This window comes from Martes martes (assembly GCF_963455335.1).
Source record: "Martes martes genome assembly, chromosome: 6".
NCBI classification, from domain to species: domain Eukaryota; kingdom Metazoa; phylum Chordata; class Mammalia; order Carnivora; family Mustelidae; genus Martes; species Martes martes.
The window spans coordinates 32,672,693-32,685,911 of record NC_137893.1 but is presented as its reverse complement, the minus strand read 5'-3'; positions in this window follow the sequence as shown (position 1 = coordinate 32,685,911).

Here is a 13,219-nt window from a genome sequence, read left to right as displayed (position 1 = left end):
TAACCATCAGTTTGTTCTCTGTAGTTAAGAGTCTATTTCTTGGTTTGCCTCTCTCTCTCTCTCTCTCTCTCTCTTTTTTTTTTTTTTTCCCTTTGCTCATTTGTTTCACTTCTTAAATGCCACATATGAATGAAATCATCTGGTATTTGTTTTTTATATTTATCTTGACATATCCCAAATATCCAACACCTAGGACAGTGTTTGGCATCTGGTAAGCACTCAATAAATATTGCTTGAATTAAGTAACCAAATTATAGTGTTTTACGCATTCAGTAGGGGACTTACTAAAGTGTCTAAATTTACATTCCTCATTGGAATTCAGACGGCCTCTTATGGCTAAGCGTGAAGGAGCAATAAGATTGGACATGGAGATGGAGACTCTAGTCTCAGCTCTGTGAGTCTGTGACTACTAAGCAAAGTACTTACACTTGAGCTTCTCCAATTCTTATCTGTAAAACTCAGGATCAGATATATAATTGCGACCCTTGACAGCAGTAATACCCTGATTCTTAGATCCCTCCTGTCCCCATGTGCGGTTAGCCATTTTCTTTCAGTCTGCTTGGTATTCTAAATTATTACTAATACGTAACATTAACTAAGCAGTTAGATGTGATGTTAATATTATCTCCTCTAATTCTCACAACAGTCCTGTGAGTTAGGTTTTTACACATCGTGAAATTGGGAATTCAAGCTGATTTAAAACCTTGTTGTAAGGATCACTTTGTCCCAAGCGGGGTAGCAAAGGCTCAAGCCTTGGGCTGCTGGGGTCAATTTTTCTGCTCTTCCCATGGTGGTGCCTAATTCTATCTGTGGCTCATTCTTTCCCAGACTTCTAAAAGTATTGTAAGTTTGTATTTAGTATTGTAATGTTTTAAATAGAATTCTTGAAGGACACAACAGGACCCTCTGTGAAAAGACCAATTTATTATGAGTCAGGCATTCTGAGTTGTATTGTTATCAGAGGTGATGAGGCTCCTCTAATCCCCCATATCTCTTCTCCTCCTCTGGTGGCCAGTGTCATGCACTTTCAAGACAGCTGGCCAATGGACTCTGTGGCCATAAAATAGAGCTCAGCAAGCTGCTCACACAAGGTCTGAACTTGTGACCTTGGCATCATTTCCATCACACCCCAAGCAATTGAATTAAATAGCCAAAGACAAATCTAACATGACATGAAATGAAACATGACCCCAGAGACGTGGAAATATTTATCATTCGGTCTATTTATATTTCAATTAGTTTTAATTGTTTATTTTGGACTTGCACTTTGTAGAGAAGTGCACTAGGAACTGCAGAATAAATGCATAGTCTGGATCTCTAGAGCTTGACATGTGAGGGAAGAATTGGAAACAAGTGTGTGGATGACCACAGGTCCTAAGAGAAGATAAGCCAAAAGTCATAGAAGCACAAAGCCAGAAAAACTCTCCTTATCTATAGAACGCCCTCCCACATCTGCAGAATCTTTTAGGATCAGCAATAGCCCCCAAAGTTACCCTATCAAAAGGGACCATTTAGCAACTCATTGGTTCTCATAGCTCTTTGGATCTCCAGTCCTTGCAATGTCTCTGGTTTGACCTTACTCCTCTCTGTACTGTGATCTTCTTTTTATTTAATCCCAACAGATCTGGGTGATTCCCAGTTTATTTCTTCTTTTGGCTTTTCATTTATTGTTCCCTAGTGCTCTGAGCACTTACTGGGCCCTTTCTTTGATTTTGCTTTCACTCCCTCTTTTGGTTCACTTCCCCCATATTATGCTGATGGTCCTACTGTAGTTAACATCTGGATTCCTTAAAGAGGTTGCTTCACACTGTTCTATCCAGCTTTCAGAGGAGCCCAGAGATTTTCATCTTAATCCTTTGGGATGCTACTGCCCTGACTACTTGGGAACAGGAGTTCTGGAGTTGAGTGTACATTGAAGAGAAGACCTTAACTTTTTATTTGAAATGAAGTAAATCCAGGAACTATGGGCTAAGGATGCAACCCAAGTTCAGTTTGACCAGTAAGCAGGGACTTAGAGATAGATTTTTACTTTTGGCTAATGGGTAAGGAACTAATTGAGGGAACAGAGTGTCAGGGAATGGCTTCCTTTACTTCAGGGCAAAAGTCTGAATGTCAGTGCACTGCCGCTGCTCCCCCCAGTTCATATGCTGAAATTCTCTCCTCCATGTGATAGTATTAACAGGTAAGGCCTTTGGAACATAATTAGGTCTTGAGTGTGAAATCCTCATGAATGGGATTAGTGTCCTTTTAAAGGGACCCCAAAGAGCTCTCCTGCCCTCTTTCTACCATGTGAGGAGACAAGGAAAAGAAGGTTGTCTACAACCTAGAAAAGGGTTCTCACCATAGCTCAGCTAGCATGCGGACACACTGATCCCAGACTTCCAGCCTCCAGATCTGTGAGAAATAAATTTCTGTTTTTTATAAGCCACCCAGTCTATGGTACTTTGTGATAACATTCTGAACTGAGATGCTCATGAATCTTCAACCTCTCTCTATTGGCTTCTCCTTTAAGATTCCCTCCAACTCCGAGATTCTGTAAGATGTAATGCCAACCAAGCTGAGCATATAGGAGAATGTGATGGTTCATGGTACTGCTCTCCTTGTGTACAAATCCAGTGTTTCCTTCCAGAAATTTACTCCATAAAGTGAATTACTTTTTTGAACCACCAAAAGTAAAAATTTTAATATCTGGGGTTTAGAAGAAAAGATTACCCTTTATTATTGTTCAATAGTGATTAGGTCTCTAGCAGCTTGATCAATGCCAGCTTTTAAGTTAGTATCCCCAGCAAGCTATGTGTAATATTTCAGATTAACTTGAACTTCCTTATTACTCTATGTGTCCAAATTCTTAAATTAGAGTAATCTCACTTTCTTGTTATAAGCTAACTTCAATATTCGATCTTAATATATGTTGTATTTGGCATTCAATTTAGGCAGGTCATGCCCCTGAGTATGCTTATTTTCTAAGATTTCTATAAAATAGCGCTGACTTAAAAAAATCTATAATTGTTAAAAAGGATAAATTTCCTACCAGTAATTGCATATCAAATACAATCAAATGAACCCCATTTGCTAAAGGATTGTTCCTTATTGCTTTGACAAAAGAATTTGGAGACCTACTAAAGTTCCACTTGGCCATTTTTTCAATAAAGTTTCAATGAGTTTAACAAATTATCTGCTTAGGTCTGTAATGATGATGAGAACAGGAAATTCGGACAGCAAAATAGGTCGCTTCTTAGGCTTGCTGCCAGACTTTCAAAACCACCATAACAAGTTGTTTCTGCCAAGTAAGTGAAATCCGAATGCGGCTAAAACATTTGGGGGAAAAAAAAAAAAGAAGAAGAAGAAAGAAAAAAAGAAAGAAACCCATGCTGACTAATAGGCGCTAATGTGTGAATAATAATTAGCTCAATTAAGTGACTGGTGCTGTGCGGGTGAAATTTTCAGAAAACAAAACATTAATGTAGAGGTTTACATACACATAAACAAAGCTTTAAAATGGGCTAATGTGAGCTCTGATTATGGAAATGTTTAAGGGTCAGTATAACAATTGTGAAATTCTCATTGCAGGTATGCTAATCTTAGGTATAGAAATTCTATGAATGTAAATCGTTGTTGTAATCTTATAAAGTCCTCAAAGATTAGATCTATATCTATGTCATCTATATCTATCACCCTATGTATGGGAAACAGGTCTGAAGTCTGATAAAGAGTCTAGTAACACTAAATTAATGTGTATGGAGTTAGAGAAATGTCGTATATATGAAGCCACACTACCTAGATGACCACTCAGACACTATTTATCCCTTCCTACCTCCTAGACACACCACCCTGCAATACAACCATGTTTCTGTTCTTTAAATCTCTTTATGTGTCTCTTTCTCTCTTTCTCCTTCTCTCCCTCTCCACCTATCATTTATCTGAAAATATAGGACCAGTTTCCTCAGTGAATAGTACAGAATTATAGCTAAGAATCATCATGGGCTTAGTTTATCTAACATGAAGAATAAATTATTATTCTCTTAGAAATACTGCTGTGTCAAGGTCAGGGTTGAGGTCATTTACAAGGCAATGTAGAGGACAGCATATAATTTACTAGCCAGAATCACTCACAGCTGATGTGGGTTGGGGGGATGGGAATCTTTCCATCAGAAATCTATACTCATTTAGCTTTCATAAACAAATGCTTTTAAGACTATAAAAAAAAAAAAAGCTGTGTTGTGAGCTTAATTAAGAAGCATCAAATTACCCACTTCTTTTGTTCACCTTTGGAAAATATATTTAGTAGCTGATGATTAGCGACCTGTGTGTTTATTCAACAGAAATAAGAAACTCTAAATCAACATGTTCTAATGTGCTGTTCTTTGCAAATGAAGATAACACTATTGATTCACAATCAAAGGGCATGCATTTATTTCTTTCTTTTGGGGGCTTAAAGTATTGATGATGAGTAGAATATCATCCCCAGTTTTTTACCTTGTCTAATTTGTGACCAACACTTTATTCTAAGAAATAGCTGCCCAGGGCAAAACAAGTAGCCCTTGTTAATACAGTAAACACACTATAAAAAATGTTGTTGTTGTCTAGGTACAAAGTGACCCAGAGAGTTAAAATTGTTCAGATACTCCTAGGTTTCGGTATTTCAACCCATTCTTATTGATGGTCCAGTTCACCACTACCACTTGCTGTATATCTCCCTATATGCCAGAAATGTGCCTCTGTAATCAAGTCAGACAGCCTGGAGGTGAAAACGATCTAGTTCTGCAAACATTGTGACAGCATGGTCTGAACCTTGTGAACTCAACTCGATATTTAAAGCCCACCCTCATCATATCACTCTGATTTCAAAAAATCACGAAGAGTCCCTTTGTTTGACAGATCCTCTTTCTCCATTCTCTAGCCTGTGTCTTTCCATCTCTTTCTACACATTAGGGTTCTTTCAATAACCATTGCTCTGAGTGAAAGGGAGTTAAAGACAAACTAAGTGAGGTCCCAGGTTCTCTAGTGGAAAATGTTGACAAATAGGTCATTACCTACTGCATATTCTCATGTATTTAAAGAGCTATGAGTTCATATAGAAGGAGTACTCAATCCTTGCTGCAGGTAGAAGGAAAGAGGGCATTAAGTGGATGGAATGCAGGGAAAGCTTCCTAGGGGAACAATTTCTGTTTACTCCTGAATTTCAAAGCTCTCCTTCCCTGTTGATCTTTGCCCTGTACTCTGTGAACATGCTTAAGTTTTTCCCACCTTAACAGAAAGAAAATCTTCTCATCAACCCAGCATTTCTCTCCAGCAACAACCCAGCCCCTCCCACTCCCTCCAGCTTTCTTCTAGGCTTCCTTCTACCACTGCTTCTGCTTCCAGTCCACTGCTTACCTCATACTTCCCTACCCTTGATCATCACTTTTGAGCGCTTTTTCTTTTTAGAGACTCTTTATTCCCAGGAATTCCATGTCTTACCTCATTCTAATTTGTCTTCCTTTTCATGATTTCAAACCTTTCCTGTGTTCCCATTTTAAAACCTAGTGTCCTTGGGCTTCCTCTCTGGTTGATTACATGTTTTTACTCTGTACATTGTCCTTAGTGATGTGTGTGTGTGTATGTGCGAGGACGTACATATGTGGAGGGTGGGTCTCATCCATTCTCTTGATCTTAACCACCACCTATACAAGTCTATCTTCCAAATACTAGTCTCTACCCTCAGGTTCTCCTCTGAATTCCAGAACTGAATATAAGGGTTATGAAAAATTCTACTGGCCATGCCAGAGACATTTCCACATTTCCAACATGGTCCAAAACATCTCTAATCATGTCCTCCTCAGCCCACCGTATCCATGTCAAAACTTACTACTCCTTGGGGCACCTGGGTGGCTCAGTGGGTTAAAGCCTCTGCTTTCAGTCCAGGTCATGATCCCAGGATCCTGGGATCGAGCCCTGCATCAGGCTCTCTGCTCCGCAGGGAGCCTGCTTCCTCCTCTCTCTGCCTGCCTCTCTGCCTACTTGTGATCTTTGTCTGTCGAATAAATAAATAAAATCTTTCAAAAAAAAAAAAGTGTCAGCACTTTAAAAAAAAACAAACTTACTACTCCTTGTAATGTTTCTTTTTTTTTTTAATTATTTTTATTAACATATGATGTATTATTTGCCCCAGGGGTACAGGTCTATGAATCGTCAGGCTTACACATCCCCATAGCACTCACCATAGCACATACCCTTCCCAATGTCCATAACCCAACCAACTTGTCCCTGCCCCCCCACACCCCAGCAACCCTCAGTTTGTTTTGTGAGATTAAGAATCTCTTATGGTTTTTCTTCCTCCTGATCCCATCTTGTTTCATTTTTTCCTTCCCTACCCCCCACAATACCCTGCCCTGCCTCTCAAATTCCTCATATCAGAGAGATCATATGATAGTTGTCTTTCTCTGATTGACTTATTTTGCTCACCATAATACCCTCTAGTTCCACCCATGTCATTGCAAATGGCAAGATTTCAGGGAAATACAAATCAAAACCACAGTGAGATACTACCTCACACCAGTCAGAATGGCTAAAATTAACAAGTCAGGAAATGACAGATGTTGGCGAGGATACAGAGAAAGGGGAACCCTCCTACACTGTTGGTGGGAATGCAAGCTGGCACAGCCACTCTGGAAAACAGTATGGAGGTTCCTCAAAAAGTTGAAAATAGAGCTACCCTATGTCCTAGCAATTGCACTACTGAGTATTTACCCTAAGGATACAAATGTAGTGATCCAAAGGGGCACATGCACCTGAATGTTTATAGCAGCAATGCCCTCAATAGCCAAACTATGGAAAGAACCTAGATGTCCATCAACAGAAGAATGGATAAAGAATGGATAAAGAAGAAGTGATACACACACACACACACACACACACACACACACACACACACATATATGTATACATATATATAAAATACATATATATACATATATGTATACATATATATATAAATGGAATACTATGCAGCCATCAAAAGAAATGAAACGTCGTAATTCTTCTAACTCAGAGCCCTAGGGGTCATTCCTCAGCTGCCTGCTTTCCTTCCTTCCATCCCTTACAGACTCTCACCAAGTCCTTCTAAGTTTACCTAAACATTTCTCAACTGTATTTCTCCTTGGCGCAATTGGTTCCCTTTTTACTTCTTGAGGCTTTTCCTGTCTTATTTTAGGTAGGGTTCAAAGGCAAATTTAACACAAATCTAATAAACTTCATCTTCCAACCCCTCACTGGACTGCCCCTCCTCTCCTATGACGTTGGGAGAGGTCTGATGACGTGCTCATACAGTCCTTTATTTTTCAGGTTGCTGTTTCCACAGTGACTCCTTCATTGTACTTCTCGTTCAATTGCGTGGCCTTGGAATGACTATAAGCATTTTTAAGCTCTGGCTCAGCAGAGGGTGAGTTGGGAGCACATTGGTTTGGATTCATGTGATATATTTTTGTGGCTAACAATTGCTTGTGTGAGGATTTAAGTTATTGCTAACCATTCAGGACTAGGAACGGCTTCCGGGAATATTCTTCACCCCCACTATGTCAGCTCACATAGAGCGGTTAAAAAAAGCAGCTGAAGCAGAGTTCAGGCCGTGGTTGTGACCAGGTTCTGTGGCTCTAAAAACAGAAGTGTGTGTACAGTGGAGGGCAGATAGTTTGGAAATGGTACTAGTCTGTGGGATTTTACCAGTTATGAAACCTGTGAAATTCTAAGTAGAAGGCTCATGTCTTATTGACTCCTAGTCAAAATGGAAGTAATGTCCTGCCAGGCATATACTCAAAAATACAGCGAATACAATTATAAATCCAGCATGGATTTTTTTTCTTTCTTTTTCTGAAGAGAATAACATAAATTTACTCAATTTCTGTATTTTTAGGGTTAAATCTTATAGCAGTGCTGTGTGGAGAGCCTCATATTTAGGGGTGCCTGGGTGGCTCAGTCATTAGCATCTGCCTTCAGTTTGGGTCATGATCTCAGGATGCTGGTATTGAGCCCCACGCCCAGCCCCCTGCTCGGCAGGAAGCCTGCTTCTCCCTCTCCCACTGCCCCTGCTTGTGTTCCCTCTCTAGCTGTGTCTCTCTATGTCAAATAAATAAATAAAATCTTAAAAAAAAAAAAAAAACACTTCATATTTAGGGCATCCCAACATACTGAATTACTTCTTAATCTACCTGAAGAAAGTTTATCAGTTCCAAAGGAAATAGCATGAAAAATTGCCACCTGTAAAGAAACAGACTAAGGAGATGCATGTTCTGGTGATAAAACTCCTACACATGTCAATTAATAAGTCAATATATGTAGTATAAAAGTAATTTGATAGCACAGTTAAGTCATTCCATACATTTGAGTTGCTCTTATATATGCTTTAAATTAGGATTCCTTTTCCTAAAGGAATTACCTAGAGGTAATTAGTCCCATTTTTCAGATATGTAAACTGGAGCAAATGCAGTTTATATCACTTGTCCAAGGCCAGTTAGGTGGTGAAAATAATAGTCAGAGTAGAAATTCAAATCCAATTCTTTTAATTCTAAAATTCTAATTCTTGTGTTCCTGGGTGGTTTAATCAGTTAAGCATCTGTCTTCAGCTCAGGTCATGATCCCAGAGTCCTGTGATCAAGTCCCGCATCAGACTCCCTGCTCAGCAGGAATCTGCTTATCCCTCTCCCTCTGCCCTGCCTCCCCCCTGCTTGTGCTTGCTCTCTCTCACTCTCTCTCAAATAAATAAGTAAAATCTTAAAAAAATAAAATAAAATCCTAATTATTTTACCATAGCATAATGCTACATATATAATTACTGGCAAAAATTTATAACACAGTTTCTCTACTCAAAACCAAAGGTCAATACCATTTCATAACCAAATGATGCTATAATATTTTTTTAAAAGATCTTTGGTAATTTTTTCCACATTACTCTCACTTAAAATTGAAATGAGTTACAGATATTATTAGTACCTACTGATGTACACCATATGGTTTCTTAAGACTTTGTTAATGCAAATTTCAAGGATTATACTACTTAAATCTTAGCAAATTCTATTAAACACATTAATGGGAATCATATTTTTAAATTTGTTTGTAAATCTTCAAAATTATCAATGTGTGAAGGCAATCTGTTCTTCACACTTTACCCTTGAACGTTGATATCAGCCCTCTGAAAGCAGCTAAAAGGACTTGAGGTAATAATAAATGAGAAAATGAATCCTTGGAATAATCATTAGAATGGCACCCAACTGAAAGATCATGACAAAACATGGCATGACAAGTAGTGGAAATTAAAAACCAAAATTAATCAAAATACGAAATAAGCACCAATAATTAAAACCCCTTACAAAAATTAAAGATAGTGACTCTTTTAATGATGAAAGAAGCCTTAAAGGTATGAATATGATACATTATAATACAATCTGCTTCTTGGCGCCAGCCAATTCACAAATATTCATGTAGGAGGAACAGAGAAAGTGTTTCTTACATCTTGAAAGCTAAATCTAAATAAAAGCAAACTAATAAGCAAATCTGATGACAGTTTTCTCTTCAGCATTATACAAATTAACATTTCTAATTTCATTTCTTATAAAGACTACAGAAAAGCATTTTTGGTCAAAAAAAATCAAGAAATGGTTTTACCTAAGATTTAAATAGGAAAACCTTTGAAGTGGGAAGTATAGGAAAGCAGTTAAATGGTTCAGTAGTTTGACCTTTACAGTATTTTTTTTTATTCTTAGAAATATTTCACTAAAGTATTTAAAAGAGTAGGATTTGAAAACCTGAAATTGATGATTTATCTTTAAACAAAGTGAATATTGACTATATATATGGAGTAGAAATAGATATCATTTTATGTTGGGGGAAGACAATGATGAAAATATCTGATAACCAAGAGTGTAAGAATAAGAAAATAGAAAATAAAATTGAGTGAAGAAAATAGACTCAAAAGATAATGTGTCTTTTAAAACCAAATAAAATTCATTTTATCTTTATTTTCTTGATTTATTTAAGTAGGCTCCACACCCAGCATGAAGCCCAATGCAGGACTTAAACTCATGATCAACACCTAAACACTTAAACAACTGAGCCACTCAGGTGCCCCTAAGTAAAACTCATTTTAAGCCATTGCTTTATTCCAGTGTTGAGCTTTACTGGTAAAAAAGGAAAAGTAAATAAATCCAAGAGGTTATTTTAAATTTTCTTCTAACCTTGTGGATGCATTCCTGAATCTTCAGGTCATTCTAAAGATCTGAATGAGTTTATGACTGGTATAATATATGAGATCACATAGGAAGCATAACTTCCTCATAAAATGGGAATATTCATACAAGGGGGAAAATAAAGCTCAAAGTTTTAAAAATTTTCTGAAGGAGTCACATTTAATAGCAGAAAAAATATATATATATACATAGATGAAATTAGCAATTATTTACATTATAGTTATTGTTAAAATGCATTTTTGTCGACTCAAATCTCAAATGTAGAAATTTCCATCTCCTATATTATAAGATTAAATTTCTCAACAAATTTAACTTTCACATTCTCAAGAATTTCAGTCATGGGAGCACTGGTGTCAGCCCCTCTATCACCAAAGACCAAAATAACTTTATTTTCAGAACTGTTTTAAACCTTTGTGTGCTGGTTTATAACATAATGTGTGTAATCCTTGTTGCTTTCCTGATACCAGACTGTTTGCCATGATTGGTTAGAATATATTTTGTTTTGATGTTTATATTGGTATGTTTAGATGTCAGGTTTAGTCTTCTGAAGATGAAGTTCAGCCATTTTGTATCAAACAGCACAACCAGTGTCTGTCACTTTTCATGCATAAAGTTTAGTGAGATGTTATATGTAAGATCTGATTGGCCAGTTCTTCCCTGTAGAGTTATAAACAGAAAGATTACACTATCTGATTAATAGTTTCTTCATACTCTGCATATAATTTGTGGCTGCAGAATATTGTAATTTGTTGCCCACTGTGTAACAAAACACCTGAAGATGTGTTTAATAAATATTGTACTTATTGGAAATAAAAAAAAATTTCCAGGCAGGTACGAATGTTACAAAAGAAAATATTTTAGGCAGAAGTTGATTCTCCCAGGCTCTAGGAGGAGAAGCATCAAAAATAGTCCACAGAGAAACCTGAAATAATTTGTAATGGTAGGAAATGAACAGGAACAATTTGTCTTTCTTTACATGGAAATTATAAAAAAGGGAAATAAGGATGCCTGGGTGGCTCAGTTGGTTAAGCGCCTGCCTTTGGCTCAGGTCATGATCCCAGGATCCTGGGATCAAGCCCTGCATCAGAGTCCCTGCTCAGTGGGGATCCTGCTTCTCCCTCCCCCTCTGCTCTTTCCCCCTGTCCATGCTCTCTCTCTCTCTCTCTCTCTCTCTCTCAAATAAATAAATAAAAATCTTTAAGAAAGTAGAAGATAAAAAGGAGGAAGGCATTGTTCCTTACAGTATGATGGTGTTGTCGCAGCTAGATTAGCATTGACTGTTGTGAAGCTGACCGAGTACAAACCATGAATGATAGATGCGTTATAGAGAATGGACATCAGGAGTAGAAGACGGCAGGCAGAAGGAGGCAAGAACCAACAGCAAGGTAATTACCGGGAAACCCAATCAGGCGCCTCACAGGGCATTATACTGTTTCCTTTAATTTGGCTAAACACACATGGGCCTACAGATCTCTAAAAAGGTAGGTTGAAAAATGAGTAAAATTTAGACTTTGACTACAGATGTCATAAAGATAAAAGACTTGGAAATTATTTAAATTTCATCAACTGCCCTTTTTTCTTCTAAGACCTTTACCCAACCACCTTAAGTGAAGAAATTTTCATGTACTGCCTAAGCAATAAATAATATGAATGATCTCCTTTATTTGCCTTAACTTGTCAAAAGTCCCACTAGTATTTTTTAATTAAGAAGTTTTCTCTAATGAGAACAAATATTACAAATTATTACAAAACATATTCTATTTATATGTTCTATTCTATATATACTGGGTATTATATGTATAATATATTATGTTCTATGTATTATATTCTGGATTTCAAACTGGTGGCAGTTACTTAATTGCCATTTTGCCATACACACAAAAATCACCATATGTACTCAAAATTATTATCATTCCCCTTCTCTTACACAGACTAAGTATCCCATTTTGCATTATGCTTTACCTTGCATTTTTCAGCAGTTCTATTATTTCCATTTTTCTCCTGTATGCCCTTATCAATTGATTAAAATATAGAGTTCAAAATAGGCAAAATGATATGCTAAGTCAGTTTTGAATTTGTGGAGCCCGTGATACTGTGTCCTTATTTATACATCTTTGAGACCAATAATTAATTACCTACAGGCACTGCTGACTCATGGTTAGTTCTCAGGTCTTTCTAATCCATAGTGCTCCACTGATCATGCCCAATTTTATGTTTCTCAAGTCATTGTGGGATCTCTTATATTTGGGAATTTAATATAACTCTTTGCCTACCAACACCTCCAACTGTAATTTTGTTTTCCAGCTATGTTAACTGTGAAGTTGATAATAGATCTCTGCTCTAAGTTATAATGAAACCAAATAAATTCAAGATGTTGGGACTCTCCTTGAAGGACCTCTTGGTTTAGTAATGAATTCTTGGTCATTTTTTAACTGCTAGAAACTTGTAACATGTTTCAGTACTCAGAAGTAATAGGAGCAAAGAAAAAATTTTCTAAAGTGTAAAGGGCTCTAAGATTCATCAAATGATAAAGATACAGGTATGTCATTTATTATTTATATCATTTATTATTTTAAATTCCATGTTATCACTGTCCTTGTGGCAGAAAGTTTTTTTTTACTAAAAACAATTATTAAGCAATTTATTAAATTGTACAAAGCAGTTTTTCCATTTCATCAAAACTAGCGAGTAATGTCTTCATTTCAGTGAATTCTAGAAAAAAATAAAATTACTTTGTTGATAGATTTATTTAACAACACCCAAGTTCCCAGAATATCCTGGAATCAAGTGGACCAAGATGCCTCTTAGTAAGTTTAAAGAAAACAAAAAGAATCTTTAAGAGGGAAAAGATAGGTAATGGGAAAGGAATAGCTGACTATTCACGAGTGCAATGAAGGGCCTCCAGTTGCAAAGCAAAATCACATATAGCTGTCTAGTACTGACTTCTATTGCATATGCTCTTGAGTTTTCGCAGTTTTTCTCATGAGTTGTGACAAGAT